We start from the raw sequence: 27,866 nt of genomic DNA, 5'->3' as shown, positions 1-27,866 counted from the left end.
TGCTAATTTCCAATTTTTTGGTTCTGTTTTGGTTAAGGGCTAAAGATGTTTTTCTTTTTCTAGTGAAATACTTAAAAAAATTTTACTTGTATGAGTTGTATCTCGTGGTGCAGATGTTACTTGTATGAGTTGTATCTAGTGGTGCAAGCCATAAGAATTAATTGAATCACGGGTTTACAACCTCAGTACTCACTTTGAAGTCTGAACTAATTTTCCTTACCTTTTTGTTATCCCATCAAGTACAAAAACTCTTTAAAGCTTTTTCCTATTCTATATGAAAACAACAAAGGAAAGGTTCCCATTCATATGGAAAAAGGAAAGACCAATAGGGAAATACTCTACAGTATTCAAATCGGAGTGTACTGCTCTTATTAGATGGATTAGTATAGTACCTTTATAAGTCAAAGATTGGAGAGAAGTTCCTTATCAAAACAAAAGAAAGCTATTTGATTATATATTGGTGCGTTATATAAAAGTTTTTTGAAATAAAAGTTTTCTTTATAATTCACAAATGTAATCCTTATTAGTTTTCATTTTTTAGGAACGCTTCATTGTTGAGGGTCATGAGACTTTTGTTTGGTGGCAAATGAATAGGTCATATGAAAATTATCAAAGCTAGCTCCTTGAAGAAAAAATGGTTTAAGCCATATGTGGTTTAAGACCCACATCCACTTAATACACACTCAGACAAAGACCCACTACTCCATTATTCAAACTACAAAATAAAGAGGCCCACTACCCTGTTATACAAACCTATAACAAATACAAACCCATATTTAACCTAAGATTTGGGAACAAATACCCATATATATTATTATATGAAAAACAAACATATATACCTTTCATTTCTTGATGACGTTGAAAAGAAGAAGCCACAAATGCCGATTGTACCATGCAATGAACATCAACATGGTTACGCAACATTTCCTCCTCTTGTTGATTAGCAACCCCTTTTAACAATTTTTGTAACACTTCAACTGAGGGTTGGACTTCCTCGGTGAAGTTGGGAGATACAAAAATTGTGAACCCTTTACCAGGGGCGGAGCCAGAGGGGGGCGAGGGGGGGCAGGGGGGGCACCTGCCCCCCTTGACTCCAAAATATCCTTTCATATATAGTCTACTCTAGTTACTCCCTGACATAGAGATAAAAAGAAAAAGAAAAAAAAGGACTCCCACTCAAAAGTGACACAAGAAAAAGAAAGGAAAAAGAAGTTACTCTCGAAGACCAAACCATGTACCTTTTTACCAATTTTACTATTCTTATTAGTAGCTTTGGTCTGTCCTAGTGTTGCACCTATTTCACTATTTTTTCTTTTTTATTTAATATCATTATTTTCACAATTTTTACTGTGATATCTTTCACAGCATTTTATCATTGAGTGATGTTAGAGATATTACAAATTTTACTTCTTGTATCTTACAAATTGGCATCTCACCGATCACAAAAAATAATTTCAAACATATATTCATTATATTGTTTAGGTAACATTAATCACATTTTTATCACATCTGTTTGTAAAATTTGTAGTAGCTATGATTATGAACTGGTTATTTTTGTTTATTTATTTTAATACAATGAAATATATTCATATTTTCTTGCAATTGTTTATTCATTTTGTTATTATTATTGATTAATATTTTTAAGATTAATTTTACTTTTAATATAGTTTTTTAATTTTACCCCCTCTAGGCCAAAATCCTGGCTCTGCCACTGCCCTTTACGGTAGAGGAGAAGGAAGTATAAGTGTTGGGGCAGAACTTGGGGTTGGGGTTGAAGAAGTTGGGGTTGGGGAAGTTGGGGTTCATGTTGAAGTTGAAGTTGGGGAAGTTGGGGTTGAAGTGGTTCGGCCATGGTTGTCTCTGAAGCTTCTTTGTTTTCTTTCTTCGTTTTCTTGTTTTTTCTTTCTTGTGTGTTGCCTCTGCAATTTTTTTATTTTTTTTTTGGGCTGAATGTGTTGCTTCTAATTATGCATGTATTGCATGTGTTTATATGCATTAAGAAAAAATTTGAATTGTAACTGCCGGGCTTGTGGAGCCCACATGGTTTCATGTTTAATTATTTTTAAAAATAAAAATTTAAGAGAATATAATTTTTGAGAGAGAGAGAGAGAGAGAGAGAATTATTTTTTGTAAATGAATGATTTTTTTTTTCTTCTTTTTCCTTATATTGTAAAATGAATGATATATATATATATATATATATATAATATTAGGAAAAAGAATTCAAAAAAAGAAGAAGAAGAAGAAGAGAGAATATCTATCAAATTTCACTGAAATTAATGATTGTATAATTTTTCATGTTGTCTCCTGATTAAACTATCAAATTTCACACATGCATGCCCCACCTAATTTTTCATTAATATTTAGTTTCTCCGCTAGTTTCAAGTTTCAACTATTTCTACTCCAAAGTCCAATCAGAAATTGAAACATGTTTTTTGATTGCTAATGGAACCCTAACAATCTGTCTATACCGCTCTTTAATTATTTTGTGGGTAAAATAAACCATAGCTCTCATCACAGGTGGACAAATTGTTAATATGATTAGCAATGTCACTATTTATTTATAATTAATTTGTTCATCATAATATTAAATAAATTAACTTATTGATTTTAAACATTCATCTATTTTAATTTAGAAAAAACTCATTCCACACTTTTCTCTTTCCTCGCTACTCATACTCAATTCGTTGCATCTCCCTTTCGCAACAATGTGTGGCCACGACAACTAGATAAAAAAGAAAAGAAAAAAAGAATTAGAACGTCTTTTTTTTGTTGTTGTTGATATAAGATATAATTTCTACTTTAGCCTAATTTAAGTGTATATATGTGTAAAACTCCCTTCTGGAGACTTGAACCCAAGCCCTTACCCCCCATACCCTACAAGCACTTATACTTGTGAAGTGATCATTGCACTAAAGGTGCGCGATGGTTTTGAACATCTAAATTTGCTTGTATCTAAATTAATGTTTAGGATTGTTAAAATTGCATGCCCTTAAATTCAATCCACTTCAGTTCATTTGGGTCCAATTTGGTCCATTATATATATTCAGTCCACTTTGGTCCTTTCGGTCCATTTAATCCACTTAAGTCCTTCCAATCCATTTTGGTCCAATTAAGTTCATTTGGTCCATTTTAGTCATTTTCGGTCTAGTTTGGTCTAAGATGACAAAAAGTAATATTATTATCTTTAATTGTTCAATTTAATGATTTGTGGTATAATCTTTCTTTATTTTTTTTAGTATTTTAGGTTTTGAGTGAATTATAAAATTTTGGTGTTTTTATATTATATAATTTGAATTTGAAGAACAATTTTGGTGTTTTGAAATTCCTTTATTAATAACTTTTTTTTTTTTTTTTTCCATTCTCTAACAAGAATGATCATATATAAAAGTACAAGAACTCAAAAGACTTAATATGACAAAACAAGGTCACATGAAACTAATTTTATATATATATATTTATTTATTTATATTATATATTGACACAAAAATTTGTAATTGACCCATGCATTGCATGGACTTACAACTAGATAGTATTATGCTCTTGCAACATACGGTTTTATTCAAAATTATATGTAAACAAATCGAAATTATATTAATAATTTGTTAGTTTAACATTGTTCAAATAACTCATACAAGTCAAATCAGTTTGAAATAATGTGTTATTTTTATTATAGGTAAAATAATTAAATAATAGGATATAGTTATTTATTTGAAAAACTTAACTGATTTGATTAGTTGCATTGCATGACACCGCTTAAGTTTTTAAAGTTAAAATAAAATAATCATCAATTTTGCAAATTTTTTATGAAAAATTGTTAAAAATTTAGTTAATTTTCTTGCAAAAAGTTTTTTTATTTTATTTTATTTTTAAAATGATTTACTTTATTAATGAATTTCCTAAGACATTTTGTTAGTAAAACACCAAAAAAAAAAAAAAAAGTGGGTCCCACATATTGAATGAAACTAATTGGTGCGAATTGAAGAATAGAGTCGAGGTTTTGATTTGAATTTTGTCAGAGTTCATACAACATGGAAATACGGTTACGCATTTTAAGGGGAGTTTAATTAGTGTAATATTTTTAGCAAAAAAAAAAAATAATAATTAGTGTAATATTGGCTAACGCCTAACGGATCCAAGCTTTTGTGTGTGTGTGTGTTTGACTTTGAGGACGAGCACAAAATAGTAATACAAAAACACAAAAAGTAATACTATAGTTTCACTTTCGATAATAAGTTCAAGAGAAATGATATTTTTACAATATTTTTACAACAAATCCTAAGTGGCAGGTTTTAATTAGTTATTATTGTTAGGGCAAAAAAATAATCTTAGTGTTAGGTTCAAATTTGAACCAATAACAGTTAACCACCTTAATTGTTGTAAAAATGTTGTAAAAAAGTACAATAATAAAGCATTATCCATTATTAAATGCATGGTGCAACTGTTTAAAGTAGTTATTACATATTAGTATTGTGGGGCCCGGCCCAAAAATGATGGGCTATTCCAAGCTCAGGCCCGTCCGAGGAGCGTCCTGTCCAACGAAAAGCCTCATATGAAGCGCTATTCAACCCCAATAGCGTCAAGGAAACCTGTCCGAGGAGTAACTCCTCCTCGGACATCGCGAAGCCCAGACTAGAAACTTGCCCCAGCCATTTCAGCTCGTCTTCCCAACATATAAAACGAATTAAATTCAAAATATCTCACGGAAGGCTACCACCACATTAATTGCGCCCCAACCACCCTCTTGGCCGCATTAATGAGGAAAAGACTCCTGAACAGTACCGCATTGGCCTCTGCAACTCACAAAGGGTCTGATGAGGGCGTCTGATGGGACAGGTGCTCGAGTGGATGCTTGGATGATTAACAGGTGTAAGGCTGGGATGAAAAGAAGAGAAATATATAATGTAGTGGAGTCCCTCAAAGAAGGGGACGAGAGAACTGTATCAGAAACAAAAAAGAAATAAAATCAGACTTGAGAAAGATCCATTCTGGTGTTTTTCTATTTTCCTTTTGCAAACCATACTGCCCATGCATAAGACCGAACAAGTTCACTGAGGCCAAGTTCTTTGACCCATCCTCTACAAATAATTATTGTGGGTTGCGCTTTGGGCCAGGGCCTAATCAACACGAGTTGGGCCAGGAAAATCGTGTAACCACAATTGGCGCCGTCTGTGGGAAGAGCCAGGGCATCAGCTAGTGCAACAGTCGAGCATGGAAGAACTAGATCCACACCAGGACGATCCTCACCAAGCTAACTCCCAACGAACACGACCTGCCGAGTCCCAGAGGCAAAATAACCCAACCAACCCAAGCGGGAGGGGGAATCGTGATGGGAGTGTGCATACCACCCGGACGAGCCAGAGTCACACTCAGATAGGAAGTCACGTGTCTCAGAGGCGAAATAGTCACCAGGCCATGCAGCGAGAGATAGATGACCTAAAAAGGAAGTTACGACGTGCGCAGCGAAGACGATCTCCCTCTGACTCAGGTGAGTCTTCTAATCCGGAAGACGTGAGTTACAGACGAAGGTCAAGGACCCCCCCAAGCGAAACCTTTTCTTACGAAAAGGAACCACGCCTTGTACGAAAGTATGAGCGCCCGTCCAGCAAAGGTTCGGGGAGCGACGCCATGAAGAAGGCGTTGGATCAGGTTTCAAGATCACCCTTCACGAATAGAATCGAAGGGGCTAAGATGCCAAGACGCTTCAACCAACCGGCGTTCGCCATTTATCACAGCAAAGCAGACCCGGTGGAGCACGTGAGTCAGTTTAATCAAAAGATGGCAATTTACTCGCAAAACGAGGCCCTGATGTGCAAAATCTTCCCCTCTAGCTTGGGATCGATGGCAATGAGATGGTTCAACAGCCTGAAGACAAACTCCGTAGGCTCCTACAAGCAGCTCACTCAAGCTTTTTGCTCTCGTTTCATTACAAACACCAGAGTCCCTCGACCTCTCAGTTCGCTGCTGTCCTTATCCATGCACGAAGGAGAAACCCTGAAAGCGTACTCGGATAGGTATTGGGAGGTGTATAACGATTTAGATGACAACCATGATAACGTTGCTATCAGCACGTTCACAAGCGGCCTCCCCACCGGGCATGGCTTAAGGAAATCCCTCACCGGGAAACCAGCTACTGACGTCCAACAGCTGATGGATAGGATCGACAAGTACAAAAGAGTGGAGGAGGATCAACTGCAAGGGAAGGGCAAGGAGAAGGTCATCCCCTTTAAAGCAAATGATTTCAGAATGGAACGTCACAATCCTGGTCAGCCGAGGAGAGATTTTCCGCGACAGGCTGGGCAGAGCACCCCGCAAACAGTGAATGCCGTATTTAGAGAGCCGGTACAACAAGTACTGGAGAAAGTAAGGGATGAACCCTATTTCAGATGGCCGGGAAAGATGGCTGGAAACCCTGCCAATCGTAATCAGAACTTGTATTGCCAATATCATCAGGACCACAGACTTGGGGGAAATTAATACTTAAGCCGATTATTTATAAGTTTTAAACAGAACCCAAGTCCTGCATGGCTCCTCGGACCACAGACTTGGGGGAAATTAATACTTAAGCCGATTATTTATAAGTTTTAAACAGAACTCAAGTCTTGCATGGCTCCTCGGACCACAGACTTGGGGGAAATTGTTACTTAAGCCAACTATTTATAAGTTTTAAACAAAACCAAAGTCCTGCATGGCTCCTCGGACCACAGACTTTTGGGGAAGTTATTACTCATGACAGCTCATAGTTTTAAACAGAACCTAAGTCCTGCATGGCTCTTCGGACCACAGACTCTAGGGGAAATTATTACTCATGACAAGTCATAGTTTTAAGCAGAACCTAAGTCCTGCCTGGCTCCTCGGACCACAGACTTTTGGGGAGATTATTACTTGTGATAGATTGGGAGATTATTACTTAAAGGAAATCACTTTTAATACATGCGCACAGTCTAGCACCATCGCGACCCTCAAATGAGCAACCCAAAAACCCATTTTCATTTTGACCGTTTGCCTGTATCTACCTCGTTGCAAATGTTTAAAAAAGAACGCTATTGACACACATCCGTAGTAAGCAAAACGAACGTCTTATATTAATATTCCAAGTACATTAGCAAGAGAGGTCCTTACAAAAAAAAAAAAAAAAAAAAAAAAAAAAAAAACTATTCACTAAGGTTGAAAACCTAGAAGGCTAAGCTTCAGCAGGAGGATCTTCTTTCTGCTCGGGCTGGGGAGGAGGAGCCTCGATGGTGGGATCTGCGGCGGGGTCCTCCGTCATATCAAACACAAGCGCGGCATCAGGCACCATCAGATCCTGCTCAGGAGCCACTTGGGCGTCATTAGGATTCGCACGGATCTCCCGAGGATAGAAGATACTCTCGGGCAATCTTAGTGCCGAATCCGCAGGAACTCCTGCAGCATCAAGAGCATGAGCCCATGAAATACTGCAGTAATCCCTGCATACCTCGGGAATCTCCTCAGATAGCCTGGCCTCCGTCTCTTCGGCCCCAAGCTGTCGAGCGGCCTCCTTCTCGGCCTCTGTTGCCTCTCGGATCAGCTGAGCATCCTCCTTTACCCGCCTCAGCTCATCCTCTACTTTTTGCAGGGCAGTTTTGAGGTCCTGCACTGCCTGCCTCTCGGTGTTAAGGTTAAGCTGAGCCGTGTACAGTTGTTTGCGCTGGTCCTTCGCCTGATCCTCGGCACTCTTCAAGCCAGCCTCTGCACTTTTACGTCGGTTCTCCGAATCCTTGAACTCAGCCGTGAGTTTAATGTGATCATGCTTGAGGAACCCTAAGGCTTTCTCCACCTCTGTCCGAGCCTGGGTCTCAGCCTCAGCCAGATTGCGGCTATTACGGCAAAACTCCTCAGCCACGAAGACCTGCTGAGTAATCTGCAGACAAAACAAGAGTGTCCTTAAAAGAAAAATATATAATCTAACAGGAGCAAGTAAATGGACAAAACAGTAAAAGGATTACTTACCAGCGCGAGATCCCTTTTAAGGGATAGGAAGAGCTCGGACTGAGTGCACCGCCTGTAGGCCTCCATGTCCCGAGGAAGAAGTAGGGGCTGCTCTAAGGCCTCCGCCACGTACCCTGCCCGGCCACGATTATACTCTCGGACCGAAGCAGTGTAAGGAATGGCGAGCCCATCCAGCTCCAACTTTGGGTCCCATGGACGAGGGGAAGTGCGCACTTCAGCAAGGTTCCCCTCATCCCTGCTGTCCGAGGAGGTGCCCCTTCTGCTCCTTGGCGCCCGTGTGGTTTTCTGCTGCTTGGTCGGCTGGACAGCCACCTCGCCTTCCTCAGGTGTGTCCACCGGCCTCTTCTTCTTCAGGTCCGGATTAACCTTAAGGCCAGGGTCCGAGACACCCTGGGGGACCACCGGGGGAAGGGTCTTGGCCTGTGATGGAGTTGGCCCCTTCGAAGATTGACCCTTTGGTGACTGACCTTTCCCCCTGGAGGACATCATCTCCTTCAAGGACTTCCCTTTTCCTGCCATGGGCTCAGCCTCTTCGTCTGAGGTATCGTCCGAGCAGATAACGATTGAGGGAACACCAACTGCGGAATGTCGGTCCTGCTCGGCTTCAGGATTGGAAGACTCCCCTAAAGGATTTTGCTGAATTTCCTCCTCGAAGTAAAACTCGTCTATTTCTTCCTCAAGAGAAAGACGGGAAGATTCAGTTTCTTCTTCAATCAGAGCAGCCGCGCCACGCTCATTTACCGGAGGAAGCTGCTCCGCTAAGTAAGGATTCCTGACCCCAGGCAGCACTACTGGTGGCAGATCGTGTGGAGCTAGGAACCCGTTTCGGGACACGTCAATCCTAGCCAACCTCGGACTGCCCGCCCTTATAGCGTGACCGATTGCCTGGAAAGCTTTGCTCAGGGGCTGATAGCCCAGAACCAGATGGGCCGCACGCAACTGTCCGTCCTCGGTGGCGTAAATCTCCGACCTGAGAAGATAATTCAGCGCTGGCACATTCGTAAGGTCTATCCGAGGAGCAACGTGAATTTTGTCTGCAAACAACCAAGAAAAGTGGGGTTAGCCCATGAAATTCTCCAATTACACAGAAAGCAAAAAAATATATAATAATAACCCCTTAACAACAAATCCTTTCCCAAAAAGGATCGATCCTAAAGACGCCGCACCTGGGTTTCCTGCCCGAGTTGGACAATGAATACCGTCGAACCACTCCCCAGAAGCAATGAGGAAGTCATTCTTCACGGTCTTATTGGATACCGGGAGACAAGAGATCAACCTAACATCCTCGTTCCGGGATTTAAGATAATACCCATCATCCCCGAGGCGGTGACATTCGTACAGATAGGCCACATCATGCCAAGTGAGGCCTAGATTCATCCGCTCGTCTAAGACGTCTACACAGCCTAGTATCTTGAACATATTCGGGGCACACTGATACGGCGTCAACCTATGGTTGAACAGGTACTCCCTTGTAATCCTACGCATGGGAAGTGTCATCCCTCCCTCTATGAAAGCAATCATGGGGATAACAACTTCCCCCTCAACTCTATCTGTCAGTATTCCTTCAATAGGACAGTACCGCAGCCCAACCCTCGGGGGAATGCGGTATTTCTCCCTAAAGGCTTCCATAGCGGCTGGAGTTTTTACTAGTTTTTCGAATCTACCCATCTGAACTGAACTGGGGAAATTAAAGTAAAGACTAAAAAGAAAAGCAGAGTCCGAGGAGGAAATTGAAACGGTGAGAAAAGCGAAATGTACTGGTACCTTCGCAAAACGCTCAAGGGGACGCCTGGAAATCTCTCTTGGAAGAAACGCCTCACAAAAACGGCTACGGCGGCGTAACGGACGCAAATGCTCGTATGTCTCTGGGATTCGGTGGAGTTCTCTGGAGTCTTTTGGGGTTTGAGAAATGCAGATGAAAGAAGAAACTGAACCCCGCTGACGTCTTATATAGCAGGGAGGAGAGAGAAAAGATCATCCCTGCCTAAAAATACGAGAAAAAAACGAAGGCCGTTCGATCCACGCCAAGCCGTTGGATGAAGGGAACATAACGCCTCCAGAAGTTAATGGCCACGCCTCGTAAATTGTGGCGCGTCAAAAGTAACGGTCTGCACGCGCACCCCACGATCTCCTTATTTCCCTCCACTCACAAATATCAAAACCCCGCTTTTCTCCTCGGAGGGAGGTTAAAACCGCAGTTTTGAGGGGCTATTGTGGGGCCCGGCCCAAAAATGATGGGCTATTCCAAGCTCAGGTCCGTCCGAGGAGCGTCCTGTCCAACGAAAAGCCTCATATGAAGCGCTATTCAACCCCAATAGCGTCAAGGAAACCTGTCCGAGGAGTAACTCCTCCTCGGACATCGCGAAGCCCAGACTAGAAACTTGCCCCAGCCATTTCAGCTCGTCATCCCAACATATAAAACGAATTAAATTCAAAATATCTCACGGAAGGCTACCACCACATTAATTGCGCCCCAACCACCCTCTTGGCCGCATTAATGAGGAAAAAACTCCTGAACAGTACTGCCTTGGCCTCTGCAACTCACAAAGGGTCTGATGAGGGCGTCTGATGGGACAGGTGCTCGAGTGGATGCTTGGATGATTAACAGGTGTAAGGCTGGGATGAAAAGAAGAGAAATATATAATATAGTGGAGTCCCTCAAAGAAGGGGACGAGAGAACTGTATCAGAAACAAAAAAGAAATAAAATCAGACTTGAGAAAGATCCATTCTGGTGTTTTTCTATTTTCCTTTTGCAAACCATACTGCCCATGCATAAGACCGAACAAGTTCATTGAGGCCAAGTTCTTTGACCCATCCTCTACAAATAATTATTGTGGGTTGCGCTTTGGGCCAGGGCCTAATCAACACGAGTTGGGCCAGGAAAATCGTGTAACCACAAGTATTATCTATTATTATATAATTGTAGATTTTTTGAGGATTTCATACCTTCAATGAATGTAGTAAAATGGGAATTATCGTGCTTTTTTATTATTATTTAAATTAAAGCTCTCATAAACTCACAGCTGCATTTGGAAAATTTTCCAAAAAAGTTAAAAAAGAAAAAGAAAAAACCCATCCTTGAATTAGCACATTTTGAAATGGATAATTTCCTTCCAGAGAGTCAATTGACTCTGGAGGTGAGAAAAGTGGAAATCATATTAAAAAAATGCTAAAATTACAATAAATTTTATAATATAAAAAATACAAATTAATGTGACAATAAATATGATTTAACATTGTAATGGATGTATTTGGTAGTTCCAACTACTTAATAATGAATGTTTAAATTTTTTTAGTAATTAGTGATGACACAAGTATAAATGCTTGTAGGGTGTGAAGGGCAAGGGTTGGGTTCAAGTTTAGAGAGCTTCACACACATATACACTTAAATTAGGCTAAAGTAGAAATTTTATCTTGTATAAGAAAAAAAAAGTGATGACACAAAAAATTATAATATCTCTAACATTATTTTACAATTTTGGATATTTTTATAATAAAATAGGGCATTTTTTAAGGATTTTTTTTATAAAAAAAATTGGGGGCATAGACTAGCCTAACTTAGATTACCATAATATTAAAAAAAATTAAATTAAATGAACTAAACATAATAAAAGTTAAACACATTTACATTTTGAGAAATAATATGTCTATAACATTTTTACAATATTTTTACAACAAATACTAAGTGACAGGTTGTTATTGGTTGTTATTGTTGGAACAAAAAAGTAATTTTAGTGTTGGTGTCAAATTTGAACCAATAACAACTAACCACCTATGATTTGTTGTAAAAATATTGTAGACGTAGCATCTCTCTTACATTTTGTATAATATGCATCACATTATTAATAGGGCAAACCAAATTGCCCCCTAACTAATTAATTTGATTCCTTTGGCTTTAGATTACCTGACATTGTTAGGATTGAATTTTGGAAACTTAGTAAAAGTTCGTATACAACATAAGATACGGTAATGCATGGTTCAAAAATAAAAATACGTGGGTCCCACATAATTGAATGAATGAGGAATTGAATTTCGAATATTGTAAAAGGTGATTTCAAATTAAACATAAAAGTTTCAAATGAAATTTTATGCTAATAAAAGTATGTTTCAATTAAACCATAAATTTGTTAGTTGTTACAGTTAAATTGATATTTGAAAATATTGAAAAAAGAAAAAAAAAAAAAAAAAACAATATCTTGTAGTTTAAAGTGAAATTTCAATCTTAGTTAGTTCTTTGGTTTATGTCTATTGCTCACTGTTGTACGGAATAAGCTTATAAAATATGTTTCAATTAATTAAACCAAAAATTGCGATATGTGGTGTTTGTGAAGGGTTGTTTAGGGTCTTCAGGCGTTGGAAAATTCAAAAACCAATTTCAAACCGTAACTTCAACTAGATCTAGAAGATTATCCTATCAATTAGATTTAGTGTAATGTTGTTTAAAAACTGAAAATGATTGTTTGAAAACACAAACCAAACATTCCCTAAATGTCTCACTCTTTTTTCTTTTCTTTTTTTTGTTGAGAAGAAGGCTATAAAATACTACTCGAGTATTGCTCATTTAATACAAAAGAACATTGTCATGTAAATTAAAATATGTCATGTGTCAAGAGTCTTGTAGGTCAATTGGTTGGGTATCTTCCAATATTTCCAATAAAATCCCCTCACTCCCAATTATTAATGTATAAAAAATAATAATAATTAATATGTGATGTGTCCAATGTAATATTAAAAATGATGTAAAAATATTTTAGTCATTTTATCCTTTACTCTCTTCCGCTTTTATTTCCTCGATTTTACTTCCTTACAAATGTATTCTAAGAGCTACCCAATATCATTTGAGAGGGAGGGGGGATCTTCCAATCAAATTTAGACATTTGTCACTTATATTAATTTCTAACAAAATAAATAAAACTACTGATGATTATTCACAAGTGCAAGTCCTAGTAAAAGTTTTAGAACTTTTAAAGTTGATCAAAATAAACTTTTTTTTTTTTTTTAATTAGAGAATGATCAAAATAAACTATATTTCATTAATGGCTACCAAAAGAGAATATTTCACTAAACCAAAGTCTATGTATAAAAAGAGTGAATAGGCGAATAAAAAAGCTACATTTTTTTTTTTTTTGTTTGTTGAATTCGCACCGTTTCACTGGCTTATTTTTTTTTAGGGGTAAAATACTCGGTTGAACTTGCTTTTTCATTTTTTTTAATATATTTTTATATGCATATGAGCGGTTACCTTGTTTTTCTATTTTTAAATAATAATAATAATATTTTCACAATTGTTGAGTTGTTAATTTCTTATAAATTAAAACAAAATATTATATTCGAACCAACCACAACTAAAAATAAAAGTATTGTGAAAAAGGAATTGCTACATAAATAACATTTTTCGTAATAACTCATAGGTGTTATTGGTTATAATTTAAACTTACCAATGAAATTAAATTTTTTGCCCACTGGATCATGTATAGCATTAATCATTAAAGGAGCATTTGGAATTAATTGGGGATATATTAAACAATTTCTAGGTGCTTTCCTTGACTATACCACAAATTCTTTTTCTTATTATTCCATAATGGGGACATTAAAAGAGGAGCATTTGAAAACTCAAAATATTATTCCATCTAGAAGGGGATAACTTGGGTTGGTCACTTAGGATGACTCGGTTAGTCCTGACACACAACAAAAACCTCATGATTATTTTGGGTTAGTACTTTTTAATTTTTATTTTTAAAAGAGATTCAACCTATGACGTTTTTTATGATAGCTCTTTATCATTAGACCAAGACATCAATTAATTTTTAGTGTAAGCGGGGATTAAACTCCAGATCTCTTATTCAACCATCAAAGACTTTACTAGTCGAACTAACTGGAACTCACTTTTGGGTTAGTACTTAGTTGCGCATACGTGCCTCGTGAGCTATATTAGAGTTAAACTTAATTTTTAGTTAATGATACTCAATGAAATAAATCAGCAAAATCGTAGTTTTTGTATCCAAGTAGTAAATTTTAGGGTAAACTACATATTTGGTCTCTATTCTTTATACCATATTTCAATTTAGTTTATAACCTTTCAATTGTGTCAATTTGGTCCCTAACTTTTTAGTATCGTATCAATTTAGTCTCTGCTATTTTTCTTTGGATGGAAATTGTTGACGTGGCTAACAACCAAAATAAAAAATTAGTTTCCGTTGATGTGGCAATAAACTAGTTTTTTTTTTTTTAAATTTTGGTCACTTGTCATGTCAGCAATTTTTGTCCAAGAGATAACAGAATGGACTAAATTGACACAATAATAAAATGCTAGGGGCCAAATTGACACAATTGAAATATAGTGTAAAGGATAAAGACCAAATATGTAGTCTACCCTAAATTTTATTTCACATTTCATCCTTAATATACAAGCGCTGACTTAAAATAATAAAACTCCAGAGTTATTAAAAAAAAAAAAATTCATAAATTTTGTTTACAATAGTTAAGATAGCAAATTGTTATAGTAGGTAATAAGTCCAAATAAGAACTAGTAAATCATGCTATTATGAAAAATGTTATGTTTGTATCATTAATCATTATTCTTTCATCTTTCATAATCTACAATTATACATGGTAGCTTTAATTACAACAATAAAATGGTGTATTTATCCATTTAATATATAAAATATGCATACCTTTCTCAAGTAAGTGTGACCATATGTTTATCAAAAAAAAAAAAAAAAAAAGTGCGACCATATGTACACACACGGTTATCTTTTGAGGCAAAGATGCGCCCTTCAAAATTGCATTGGTAACTCCTGTCCAATATTTCATTATGGTATTTTTCCAGATTATAAGTCAAACTATCACTGCACCCTATTCTCTAATATATATATATATATATATATATATTATCTCAGAGCTGTAGCTTCATATTTATGTTGTTTATTTCTGTATGTACTCTGTGACTCATTTGTTTCCCAACCATCCAATCAACGATAACATAATAATTATAAAAATAAAAATAAAAATTGAAAAAGTAAACACTTTTAACCTCACTCCATCAATATTCGGCAAGAATTGAACCTCCCCCTCTTTATATATATATATATATATATATATATCAGTCTTACCTCCTTAAGTTGATACTTGGCAAGCTGGGAGAAAAGACTTACAACTAAAAAAAATCCAAAAATACTATGCCAATGCCATACTTCCAGTTACATTGCGTTTATAATCTTGTAAACCCAATTGCTACTTCTTTTGTGTGAATTTGTTGTAATAATTACTTGAATACAATACTCAGGTGAAAAGATGGAAAAGTTAACTTTATGTAAGAGATGGGAAAGAATTGGATTATCCAACTGCAAATGATAACAGAGTGCATAGTTTATTTGAAGGAGTTCCAATAAATGGATCGCCCATTTTTGGAAAACCATTTTTTTTTTGGGGGTTCCTCTTCCTCCTTTACGGAAAGATTGGATGACTCGGTATGGGAGAAAGGGGTGAAAATGTACATTGTCATGTTCATAGAACATTGTTTTTGTATGTGTGAATAGGTAGCACTTGCAATGTTACATACACAATAATTTTTACAACTACTTATAAGATGGTGTATTGTAATTAGTTTAATATTATTTTTTTTTTAAAAAAAAACAACATTAATAATTCGTTAGTTCAATAATTGAAATTTTTTTGTGGCACTAGATGTTATTGTAAATATCATTTCAACCTCAATCATTTAAGAGTAATGCTAGAAATACTATAATTTTTACGAAATAACCTTTATAAATTATGTGTCATCAATTACCAATAATATATATATATATATATATTTTTTCCGATAGTCATTTATTTATTGAGTAATATTACAATCACAAATTATTTTACAATATTTTTATAAGTTATTGATGTGACAAATTTTCATTTCCACCACTAACTACTCACCAATCAATAGTTTTTAAAAATGTTTTAAAATAATTTGAACTCTACCATTTTCCTTATTTATTTATTAAATCCACCAAGCATATTGATTTGTAAAGATGATGTTATAGAATTTATAATAACTTTGACGTTCTATCATTTAATAATAAGATAAATTGTAATTGAAACTCGGAAGTGATTTTTTAAAACTAAGAACCATGATGGGTATGGCTCTACTTTGATGGGTACAAAACCATTAAATAAATTTCTTCTGTTAGTCGCTTAAGCCCTATTCAATTGACCTTCTGATTTTGAAATTTCTCAATTTGTAAATTTGTGTTCAGTATACTCATAGAGGAACCCTTTCAAAATTGCAGTAAGACATCTTTGACCATTTCAATAGGAGCATGCGTCCAAGCAAAAAATAAATCACTGTCGGGAAGTGAAAACGGGTTGTAAATAACTAAATATTGCCTGTTTGATTAACCAAAAAAAAAAGGGGTGCAACATTCAGTATTTATTTTCAGTTTTTGGTAGAACCCACCGCAAAAATTTGGTTTGTTTTGCACATTTGTATTCAGTTTTCAATTCCAGTATCCAAAAAAAGTGAATTTGAATACAAAAAATGAAAATAGCTTTTTAGTGTATTTGAATACAAATTATTTTACAAATTACTGATGTAGTGAGTGATTATTGGTAAATAAAGTGATATTAATGGTGGGTTTAGATGTAAACTAATAATAAGTTGACCACATCAATATTTTGTAAAAATATTGTAAAATAGTTTGTGGACGTAGTATTACACTTTACTCTATTTATTTATTTATTTATTTTATTTTTTTTGTAAATAAACCAATTTTATGGGTCCACTAACATTGACTTGTGCAATCAAAAAAATTCTCTCTTGTGGGTTCCAACTAGCTCAACTGGTAAAGTCTCTGATGGTTGAATAAGAGATTTGGGGTTCAATCTCTGCCTATACCAAAAACTAATTGGTGTCTTGGTCTGATGATAAAGAGCTATCATTAGAAATGGATACCATAATAGGTTGACCACATCAACATTTTGTAAAAATATTGTAAAATAGTTTGTGGACGTAGTATTACACTTTACTCTTTTTTTTTTCTTTTTTCTTTTTTGTAAATAAACCAATTTTATGGGTCCACTTTTTTTTTTTTTTTTTTTTTAAATAAACCAATTTTATGGGTCCACTAACATTGACTTGTGCAATCAAAAAAATTCTCTCTTGTGAGTTCCAGCTAGCTCAACTGGTAAAATCTCTAATGGTTGAATAAGAGATTTTGGGGTTCAATCTCCATCTACACCAAAAACTAATTGATGTCTTGATTTAATGATAAAGAGCTATCATCATAAACGGATGCCATAAGTTGAAACTCTCGCTTTAACCAAAAAAAAAAAAAAAATCTCTCTTTCTATCTCTCGGTCTCCAAACTCTTCGCTATTCTCTAGTCACCATAATTTTGTTCTCAATTTCTCTCTCTCTCTCTCTTTAACAGATCGGCATGTGAAAGGGGCTAATCGACGAGAGTAGCGGCGATGGCCGACTGACAAGGGGTGGTGGTGGTGGGGCCAATCTCTCACTCTCTCAGTTTCGTCTCTTGATCTCTCACTCTGTTCGTCTCTCTCCCAATCAATGGCTTTCTGTGGTGGTCGATCGGTGAGAATGACCCATGGTTGATGTTCATTGCTAGCAGATTCCTTTTGGGTGTGGTGTTTGCTTTGGGGTTTGTTTGTGTGGTTGTTTGCTTGGATTTGAGGTGTTTAATAATGAGTTTGCTGAAATTTGTTTAGGGGGTGAATTTGCTAAAATCTTATGGTGGATCCATGGGCCATGGTTGTGTGGTGTTTGTTTTTAGCCGTATTTTCTTTGACTTGAGCTAGTTTGTAGGAGGGAAGTGGTTTCTGCGGGTGGTATAACTACAACTTCCTCTGTGTATCCGTTGGGTTTGAGGGAAAAAAAAGTTATGGAAGAGAATAGCTGAAAATTGATGCCAAACAAAAAAAATGAATTGAATACAAAAAATGAGAATGAAATTTGAGTACAGGAAAATGAGAATAGGAAATGAAAATAGAAAATGAATAAACACCCAACACAAACCAAATAGAGAAGGAAATCAAGGAGTAGAGGCAGAAAACCCCCAACCAAGAGAAGAGAGAGCTCATTCTCAGACTTGCCACGTAAGATATGTTAATAAAATAAATAATTAATTAATTAATATATAGGTATAGTTTATTTATTTTTTAGGTATATTTTTATATGGGATAATTACAGATTACTAACCTGTGGTTTAGCCTGAATTTAACTTACCCACCCGTGATTTTATTTTTGACACTTTAGCCACATGAGGTTACTTTCGTTTAGTCTTTGTTACCCACCTCTGTTAAAAAAAAAAAAGTAAATAAGTCTTTTTACACCCATTTTATGTTTCTCTCCTCCCAAAAAAAAAAAAAAAAAAAAAAAAAAAAAAAGAAAAACAAGATTAAAATATGGTATTGGTTTCTCACAATTCACAAATATGAAGAACGTACACCCAGAAAACTAATACAAATCAAATCAATCAATACCATCAAAGTACAAACCACAGATCTATCAAAACACAACCCCAAAACCCAAGTCAAAATATAAATATCAACACACCCACACACTTCCATACCCACGGATCCATCAGTAACCATGCCTTAAATCCCATTTTTCAAACCCCAACAACCAAAAGAAACTCAATCCCTAAATCAAATAAACGAAGCAAAGCAACTGTGATGCCCATCTCCTCTGCCCTCATCACCCATATTCACAATGACCCTAATTCTAGTTCCTGATAATACTTGAAATCCTCGAGGAGTTTGAGCTTTTCAAGCTCTTCATTGCTTAGAAACTGACCTATTCAAAATGGGTCTTCGAGAAAAGAAGAGCTTTTGCTGTTGTTGAAGGAGTGGAGTGGGAGGAAGAAGAAGAGTATTTGAAAGCGTAGCGGATGTGTTTGTGAGCAATAGTAAGAAGGGGGTATTTGGGGAAATGAGATAAGGAAGTGAAAGGAAGAGTTTGGTGGGGTTTGAAGTGGGAAAAGTAGTGGTGTTGTGGTTGTGGATCTAAGGAGAAAGAGAGTGAAACTGTTGCAGCCATAGAATGGAGGTGAGAGAGTGAGAGCCTGATTGGCCTTTCCAAGTTGATGAGACAAACAACATCCTTGTCTAAACTCTAAACTGCTTTGGCTCATCCAAACTCCAAATTCTCATGTCTAGTTTTAGCCACATAAGCCTGAAACTGTTTAACTTTGGAGAAAGAGGAGTGTTTGATCTGTTTTGTGTTTTGTATTTGATAAAAAATGTGTTAGAGTAACGTCTGAAAGGGAGTTGCGTTAGGGAGTAGTAACGGAGGGAAGCACAAGTGGGTAAAGTGTCAAAAATGAAACCATGGGTGAGTAAGTTAAATTCGGGCTAAATCACAGGTGGGCAATCTGTAATTATCTCTTTTTAGGGATATTTATTCTACCATTATCAAAATCTTTAATAACATAAAGTACATAATCAAAATAATTTTTTAATAAACAAATTGTCGTTACTATGAAACAACATAGTAACATTGGCTACAATCAAGTTTGTAAGTAAACTTTTTCCTTATTTAAACAAGTTATATGACTCATTAAATAGGTCATATAATTAAAAATACACGTGAATGATCTATGTAGTGGGACGAAGGTATTATCCAAAACAATTTGGAGATTTCCAAATTAATATAACTTGTGGATTAAGTCAAAGTTTCTAAAATAATATTTTATCATTTTCAAATTACTCATACAACACAAAAATAATTTTTTTTGTTTTTTGTTTTTGTTTTTTGTTTTTAGGGTCATGTTAATGGGTTCCCTTAGAACAAATGTTAACAAACTGTTTTATCAAAGCTTTCATACTATTTTTATAGAAAATAGGAAAAGTTGCCAAAATATTAATTTTCTTTTTCTATAAAAACTTCTTAAAATAGTTCACTAAGATATGCCCTTAGGATATTTGTTAACTTTTCTATTTGTTTTATATGGGTTGTAAGAAGTTAAGAGATTAAAAAAAGAGGGGCAGAGGGGGTTAAAATCAAAGTCAACTATAATTTTTAAAAGTGAAGATAATTATTTAGGTATAAAGTAGAACTTTCAAAATTTAGGGACAAGGAACATATTTCATGTAAGGATGTAAATATTATTTTAGCCACGAATAAAAATATAATGGGACTATGCAAATAGTTGTGGCACATGTACTTGTTATATTTTAATTCCTAGTGTAAGGGTGTAACAAATTAAGCCCTATAATTTTATTAGAAAGTTTTTTTTATAGCAAAAGTAGAAAGTTTCTAAATTATTGGATTTAAATTATATTTCAACCCATCTATGTAAAACAGGAGAAATTATTCAGTCCTCATGGAGTTAGGACAGCATCAGCAATATCTAGTGGTCCTCCACTCCAATAATAAAGTTTCATTTGTGCACATTAATTGAGTCAAATCCTAATCAGGTCTTTAAAAAAAAAAAATCAGAAAGAAGATGAAGGGTTTAGAAAAAAGTTGGCAAATCCTCTGTGTTTTCCATAAAAATACAGCAAAAAGCCAAACCCAATCCTGGTCACACCAAAAAAATAATCTACCATCTTGCACTTTGTTGATCTATTTGTGTAGGATTGTCGATGCCGTTCTTGCTGCCTCTGTTTGCTTTTTGAGAAAGAAGATGGAAGGGTTTAGAAAATATTAGAGCATAACGAAATGGAATCTAGATTTATTTTTTTTAGTTCTCTTATCTAAAGATTCTAAATTATTGATTGTTACATTTCAGTGGAGGAATAAAAATGCTTTTCATTACTACCTTTTCAATTCTTGGTGATTTTTAGAAGTGAATGGCAGAGAAAAATTCTTTGCTTGGGTTTGGTTTGGATTTTACTTGCTTTGTTTACCTGCGCAATGTAGAAAACTGGAGTTGTTTTTTGTTTTTATTTATTTATTTTTGATAATGTGATTAGGATTTGACTCAATTAATGTCAACAAATGACTTTTTATTTTTGGAGTGGAGGACCACTAGGTATTGTTGACGTGGTCCTCTATGAGAACTGAATAATTTCTCCTAAAATAAGATTGTGCTACTGTTAACTTTAGGTAAGTAAAAAAGCCTTTTGTTACTGTCAGGGAAAGGGAGGTGCCAACCACTGATACAAAACCGTCACTCTCCACTAATCATACATTCATGATACATTGGGCATACATTACTTGGTAATTATTGGTACTCTTAGAGTACTATAAATGTATTCTCTACACTCTCACATAACTGTGAGTTCCACTAATTAAATGTAGGGTCCACAATTCATGTGAGAAGGGAGAGTGCGCATTTATGGTACTCCCGAAGTATTTAATAATTTTCCTACATTACCAAAGCTCCATAGTGATAAATATATTTTCTCTCACTTTACATTAAGAGATATAGGGATCCATGATACCCAGAAAGGTGAATTAGACAAACAAAGGGAAGGAAATATAGAGAGAGAGAGAGAGAGAGAGAGAGAGAGAGAGATTAGAACTTAAAAATTAGAACCCAAAAGAATTAACTTTTTTCTTTGGCTGAATAATCAAGATTAGAACTTGAAGATGTTTTATTCACACCAAAGATGAGAAGAACCTTGTAATTAGAAAAGTGAGTTGACCAAAATTTCAGATGACATAAGCAGATAAAAGAAGGAAAAATCCTAGCTACGTTTTAGAAGTCTTTTGATGTGTTGTGTGTTAAATCTCTTGTGAGATCTAGAGGTGTTTACTTTCATACACACTTAGGGTTATCAAGATCAAGATTCATGTTAAGAACTTGGTGATCGCTTCAGTTGCTACAGAAAGAACTTAATGAAGATTTGAAACCTTTGAGTGAAATCTCAAAATCACAAGTAGGAGAACTTATGGTTGCAGTGGATCAAAGAAAGAAGTAGTCCATGGACTCGTAGCTATCACATGGTCGTGGTAGTAAGTTTTCTACTCGAGGTAGCAATAAGATGTTAGTGGTCTAAGTCTTATTGTACAAACTTCAATTCTTTCATAGTGGATCTGTTTTACCTTGAGGATAGTTAGGTTAAATCCTCCCTAGGTTTTTTACCAGTTTGGTTTTCCTAGGATATCATATCATATCATGTGTTCTTTGAGTTAGCCCAATAATGCTTTAAAAAAAAAATACTTGGTCTAATATTTATAAAGATAGATCTTTATTTTTCTCCATTTCATTTTTGTTATTGTAAACTGTATTCTTATATCTATCAAATTTTTTATAAAGTTTAAAACGAAACATGTTTGGATCTATCTTTTTCAACCAATTATGTGACAATTAAACAAGTCATTGATCTTGTGACTAAAATTACATATGAAATATCTCTTTAGTAGCCACATAACGGGTTAAAGCAAGATAACTTGAAATATGTTTGGAGTCAAACTTGTTCCTCAAAGTTTTGGATCATTCATGTTTTTGAAAATTTCATTAGTTCAATTGAAATATTTTTTACTCACTTTGGTATACAATTTGATCATTTGTATTGAAAATAATTTTTTTTTTTTTTAATTTCACTATGAAAATAGTAAAATATGAATTTTATTCTACGAAAGATCGTAATCAAACATAATTTTGATAGAAAATACTAAACCTTTTTTTTTTTGGTATATATATAACTTATTAAATAAAAAAAGTGTATGTGCATATATATATATATATGTGTGTGTGTGGTGGGGTTGTCTTAACTAATATATTAGTGTCACAACTTGACCAAAAAAAAAAAAAAAAAGGCTCCATACCTAGTTTTTGGGCAATATTATATGATAAATAATATATTATATTATATTTTAAATGACTAAATGGCCTAATGGTTGAATCGTCCCTTATTCTACCATATCCTTGTCGCTAAAGCTTCTCTCTTCTCTTTCCAAAAAAAAAAAGTTCTCTCTCGTAAGTGTGAGTTGGTCTTTCTACTGGTATGTGATGATTGCATGGTTTAGTTATGCAAATCTCTCTCTCTCTCTCTCTCTCTCTCTCTCTCTCTCTCTCTCAGTGGGCTCTTCATTTGCTGATCAGTAGTTGTAATTAAAGAGAACAAATCTGTTAGCATTATTTTGGCCTCTTTTGTATGATCCAAAAAAGTATTTTATTTTTTGACACCTAAGAGAATTAACATTGGTGGTGCTAAAAAGCCAAATAGCTATTTTTAGCACCACAAACAACAATAACTAAGCTACATCAATGGTGCTATTGTACAACAAAGTTATTTTTTTAATTATTCAGTGAGTTCATTTCTTTCATTATTATACATTCTCTCTCTCTCTCTCTCTCTCTCTCTCTCTCTTCAGACTCCTTTCTCTCACTCTTCTTTGGCCGATCCTCCACCCCAATCTCTCCTCTCTTCTCTCTCTGGTGGTTTAGCAATGGGTGGTTGATCGGCTGATTTGTAGGTAGTCCAATCTAGTGGGTTTGTGGGATTTAGATCTATTGGTGGTTTTGGGTTTTGCTGCTTTTTTGGTTTTTTTATTGTTGTTCTTTGTTGGTTTTTTGGTTTTGGATTTTTGTTGGTTTTAGAGCAAAACTCCAATTTTTAACGGTTGCATGTGTGTGTATGTGTAACTTACCGAGAAGATATTTCATATTAAATGATATCATGTTAGCGGTATCAAAATCTAATAAGTGTGAGACATGTTAGCAAAAAATAACTATCTCACTAACAAATGAAAAAATGTGTCAGTGAATAGTTATTTTTATACAAATATCTCTTATTTATTGAGTTTTGATATGGATGACATGGTATCATTTGATACAAAATACTTTTTTGTAACTTACTCCCCAAAAAGAAAAGTAATTGAGATGTGAAGATTTTTTTTTTTCTTTCTATATGTTGTTTTAGATGTAAATGTGGTGTTATAAAACTACATATTTTTTGGGGGGTTTGTGACGTTATTAAAATATGCATGTTTCATGTTATATACCTTCTTCTATAGATAAATAAACGATAATAATTTAAAAAAGAACCAAAATACAATAATTAAACCTCGGAAACAAAGTTTCAAACCAAAGCTGCACCAGAACAAGCTGCTATTGGCCAAAAGTACGTACACAACAGAACTATTAACGAAGGGACCCAAAAAAAAAAAAAAAAAAACCCCAAAATCTGAAAATCAAAACCATGAGCAATTAGTATCTATAGATATTGCTCCAACTGCAATATCAATTTATAAAAGCTATGTAATGTATATAATTTGTATCTTTCAAGATGGTTATGTAATATATATAATTTGTACATATATTAGTATATCTTTCATGATGGTATAGCTTATGATAGCGTTATGTGGTTTCTATATTGCCTATTGGCCATCCACGTGAGATATCATTCCTCCCCATAATTTTTGAAATCAGCCCAAAAAACAAAGGGTTAGAAACTTAGAATACATATTGAGAATTGAAGGTTATTTTCAATAATTTAAAGTCCTCACATATAACTTGGTTTGGTCACTTGGCATTTCTTTGGCCCAGCCCTACTCGGCTACTTTTGACACACAACAAAAACCATTTGGTCTCCCAAGAATATAAATATGTTCATAGTAATGGGTTGGAGGGTGAGGTCATGATTCAAGACCAACAAAATGTGTGTGCAACTTACCAATACAAACTGAAAAAAAAGTCAAGCTGAAATGCAACAATTTGAGTAATTCTTTACGGAAAATAAATATAATAGAAAGAAAAGATTTGAAAGGATATTACCAATAAAAAAAATGTTTTCAATATCTAATTGAGAGTTTAAAATTAGCCACAAAATAGAAGAGAATTAATTGGAAGTCTGAGGAACTCACAGCAAGTGCAACAACACCAACCTCCAGCTCCAGCCAATCAAGGCAAAATAGCTTCAACTTCTGGGCAATTGGCAGTGGGCAACTTGAGAATATCATTCATACAACATATAGAGGTTACACTTTCTTCATAAGGAAAAAACCTTGTATAAATATTTGAATTACCAACTTCAATAGTTTCGTAGGTTTTGCTTTTGATATCAAAAAAAAGCCATCCATTAGTCGAATCTTCATCATCAACGACATCCATCCACTTTGACCATATTATTAATTTCCCATTCCTGAGGCATTGATATTGGGTACAACATAGGGAATAATTACAATCTAGTTTGAAATCTTTGGAAAAGAATATATACCGAGATTCCCATTGATGATCCTCTACCATCATATATATCTCAAAAGATTTCTCATCAAAATCGTTGAAGTCAATCAAACACAATTTCCCTTCAAGTTCGGATAAGTTGGGCAAAGTTTTATCATAAATTTCTGGAGGTGGAGTGATTTTTTGGACTGTTTCATCAGCCACATCAAATGCCAAAACCTTAACAAGGTGCGTATGATGATCACAGAAACCCAACAAGTATATAGTGCCATTCAAACATACTGTTCCTTGTCCGCCATGATATTTATATTGCGGGAAATCATCGATGATCCTCCATGAATTCGAAGGACTTCCCACTGTTATTACTGCAACCTTGACTTCAGAAATTGGTATTTTTTCACAAAAATCTTGAAAATCTTGAAAGATAATAATCACTTTATATTGGTTTGTCAAAGGAGAATATCCAAATCCAGTTTCATAAATACTCCTTTTCATAACACCATCAGAACAAGGATAATGAATAAGTCTGGAGAGAGTAACAAACTCTCCAGTGGTTGGATTACACACATGAAAATCATCTTCATCGGTTAGGAAGATCAAACCATTAATTGAATATGTAACTCTCAAATATCTACCGGTGGCAGATATGTTTTTTGTCATCAAAGTTTTTATCCCAATCCCTATTTGTAAAGAAGATATTTCATAAGGAATCATAGTTTTAGAATCATAGTCGCGGGCATGAGGATCAGTACTAATCCCAATACCAATCCCAAAAGAGTTTTCCCTTGAAAGCTTAAAGTATAAGTCTGCGAAGTCATTATGGATTAATACATACCAGGCCTTACACACGGACTTCAATCTGAGGACGCAACGCAGTTGAAGCTTTAAGAAAATATTGAGGATGATTTGATGTGGGATGGAATCAAAAAAACTTCTGCTGCCTCCTTCCATCGCTGCTCTTCTTTTTTCTTTAACCTGAAACTCGGCCATATTTATGTAAGCAATACGAGAGAATAGAGAAACCTATTCTACTATTGCGGCACTAATCTAATTGACAGTAACCGTATTATATATATAAGCTTTATATGTTTTTCTCAAAAAAAAAAAAAAAAAAAAAAGCTTTATGTCTTGCCGCAGTACAAGTCCTACATTAAGTAGGTTAATTTTGTAGGACGGTCTCATTATTATTTTTTTCTTTTCAATTTGTTCTAATTTAATAAATAGTATTGTAATTCATAATCATATTTTTATTTATTATAGTAACAATCACAAAATGTCATGTGTATAATATTTGGTGTACCAAAATCAAAACAATACATTTTCTCTCAAGAATTCAAAGGTAAGTTAGTCAAAATATTAATATTTTAATACAATTTATTTATAATATTTTGTATATCATTAAAAAGTATATATAATTTGGAAATTAGTCTTTTAGTTTTAAACAACTTTTTCAAACTTAATTTTTTCTACCATAGAATCAAAAACACCAAGAAAGATATATCTAAAAAAAAATTAATAAAACTCAGCAAAACTACAATTCAAAATAAAAAACAGAAAGGGAAAAATTGTTTTTAACTCTTTTTCCTTTTAAAAAAACTAAGGGTACAATTCCAAAAGAGAAAAAAAAGTAAAAAATTGTTCTTGAAAAATAAAAAGTATTGTATTAATGCTGTCATAATCTAATGTTACATCTAATCCAACATGTAGTAAAAAATGAATAGATAAATAAATAATTTTAAACACTAATAAGATAGGGAAGATGAAGAACAATATAAAATATTCATAAACGTTTAAAGCACTTACTCAAGCATATAAGAACATCATATAATAAAGACATAACAATTTACTACTAATTTTGTTAAACAAAATAATTACAAATAGTGAAAGTAAACTGCACAAAGACCATTGTCTTCAACTGCATTAATTTTTCTTCATCAGCTTGTCCAGATTATTTTGATGTTTTTCAAATAAATTAAAACCTAAAAACAACACAAAATTTGACATATTATAATATTGTATTCCCCATATAAGATCAACAACAAACACCATTCATTAAAAGTATTTAGTATTGTAAATAAAATGATAAAAAAAAATATATATATATATATATATATATTTGCATCAAGGAAAACATATGAATTAGTCAATAATATTCATCAATCTAAGGTAGAGATGCAAGAAAAATAAAAATTTCATCAAAAAAATGAGAGAGAAGTGGGTATTTCACTCATTAAAAATTTACCATATACTTTCGTCGGTTCAATGCATTTGCATTGGTATTTCAGCTCAATGAATGGTGAAGGAGAGTTCAAATTTCACTATCTGTGGGATTGAAAGCAAGAACATTACTTGGTGAGTAAGTGAGTGAGTTGCAGGTTCTTCATAAATTTCATTGCTATTGTTTACATTTGTTAGTTGTTCTATAAGGAGGGTTTCTGAGAATTATGTGATTATGTGTAGTTGTAATTGATTAGATGTGCTCAATTGTAAATTTTAGTATGCACATTGTGATATAGATGGTTGCTAATTTCCAATTTTTTGGTTCTGTTTTGGTTAAGGACTAAAGATGTTATTCTTTTTCTAGTGAAATACTTATTAAAAAAAATTTACTTGTATGAGTTGTATCTCGTGGTGCAAATGTTACTTGTATGAGTTGTATCTAGTGGTGCAAGCCATAAGAATTAATTGAATCATAGGTTTACAGCCTCAGTACTCACTTTGAAATCTGAACTAATTTTCCTTACCTTTTTGTCATCCCATCAGGTACAAAAACTCTTCAAAGCTTTTTCCTATTCTATATGAAAACAACAAAG

General features: G+C 34.4%; 1 protein-coding gene and 1 long non-coding RNA gene across 5 annotated transcripts in view; one reads left to right on the top strand and one right to left on the bottom strand.

The window, feature by feature from the left end:
* Positions 1–27,866, top strand: part of LOC126701697 (adenylate kinase 4) — an 86,731-nt gene that overhangs the window by 35,368 nt on the left and 23,497 nt on the right. The gene's annotated exons all lie outside the window — the stretch shown is intronic.
* Positions 81–27,866, bottom strand: LOC126701699 (uncharacterized). The gene is made up of 2 exons (XR_007647475.1): positions 27,798–27,866; positions 81–220 (listed from the first exon to the last, which is right to left on the bottom strand). It is a non-coding gene; the product is annotated as an uncharacterized LOC126701699 (long non-coding RNA).

Source organism: Quercus robur, chromosome 10 (genome assembly GCF_932294415.1).
Source record: "Quercus robur chromosome 10, dhQueRobu3.1, whole genome shotgun sequence".
Taxonomy (NCBI): Eukaryota; Viridiplantae; Streptophyta; class Magnoliopsida; order Fagales; family Fagaceae; genus Quercus; species Quercus robur.
The sequence above is the reverse complement of the archived record's forward strand: the minus strand, read 5'-3'. Positions and strand labels throughout refer to the sequence as shown.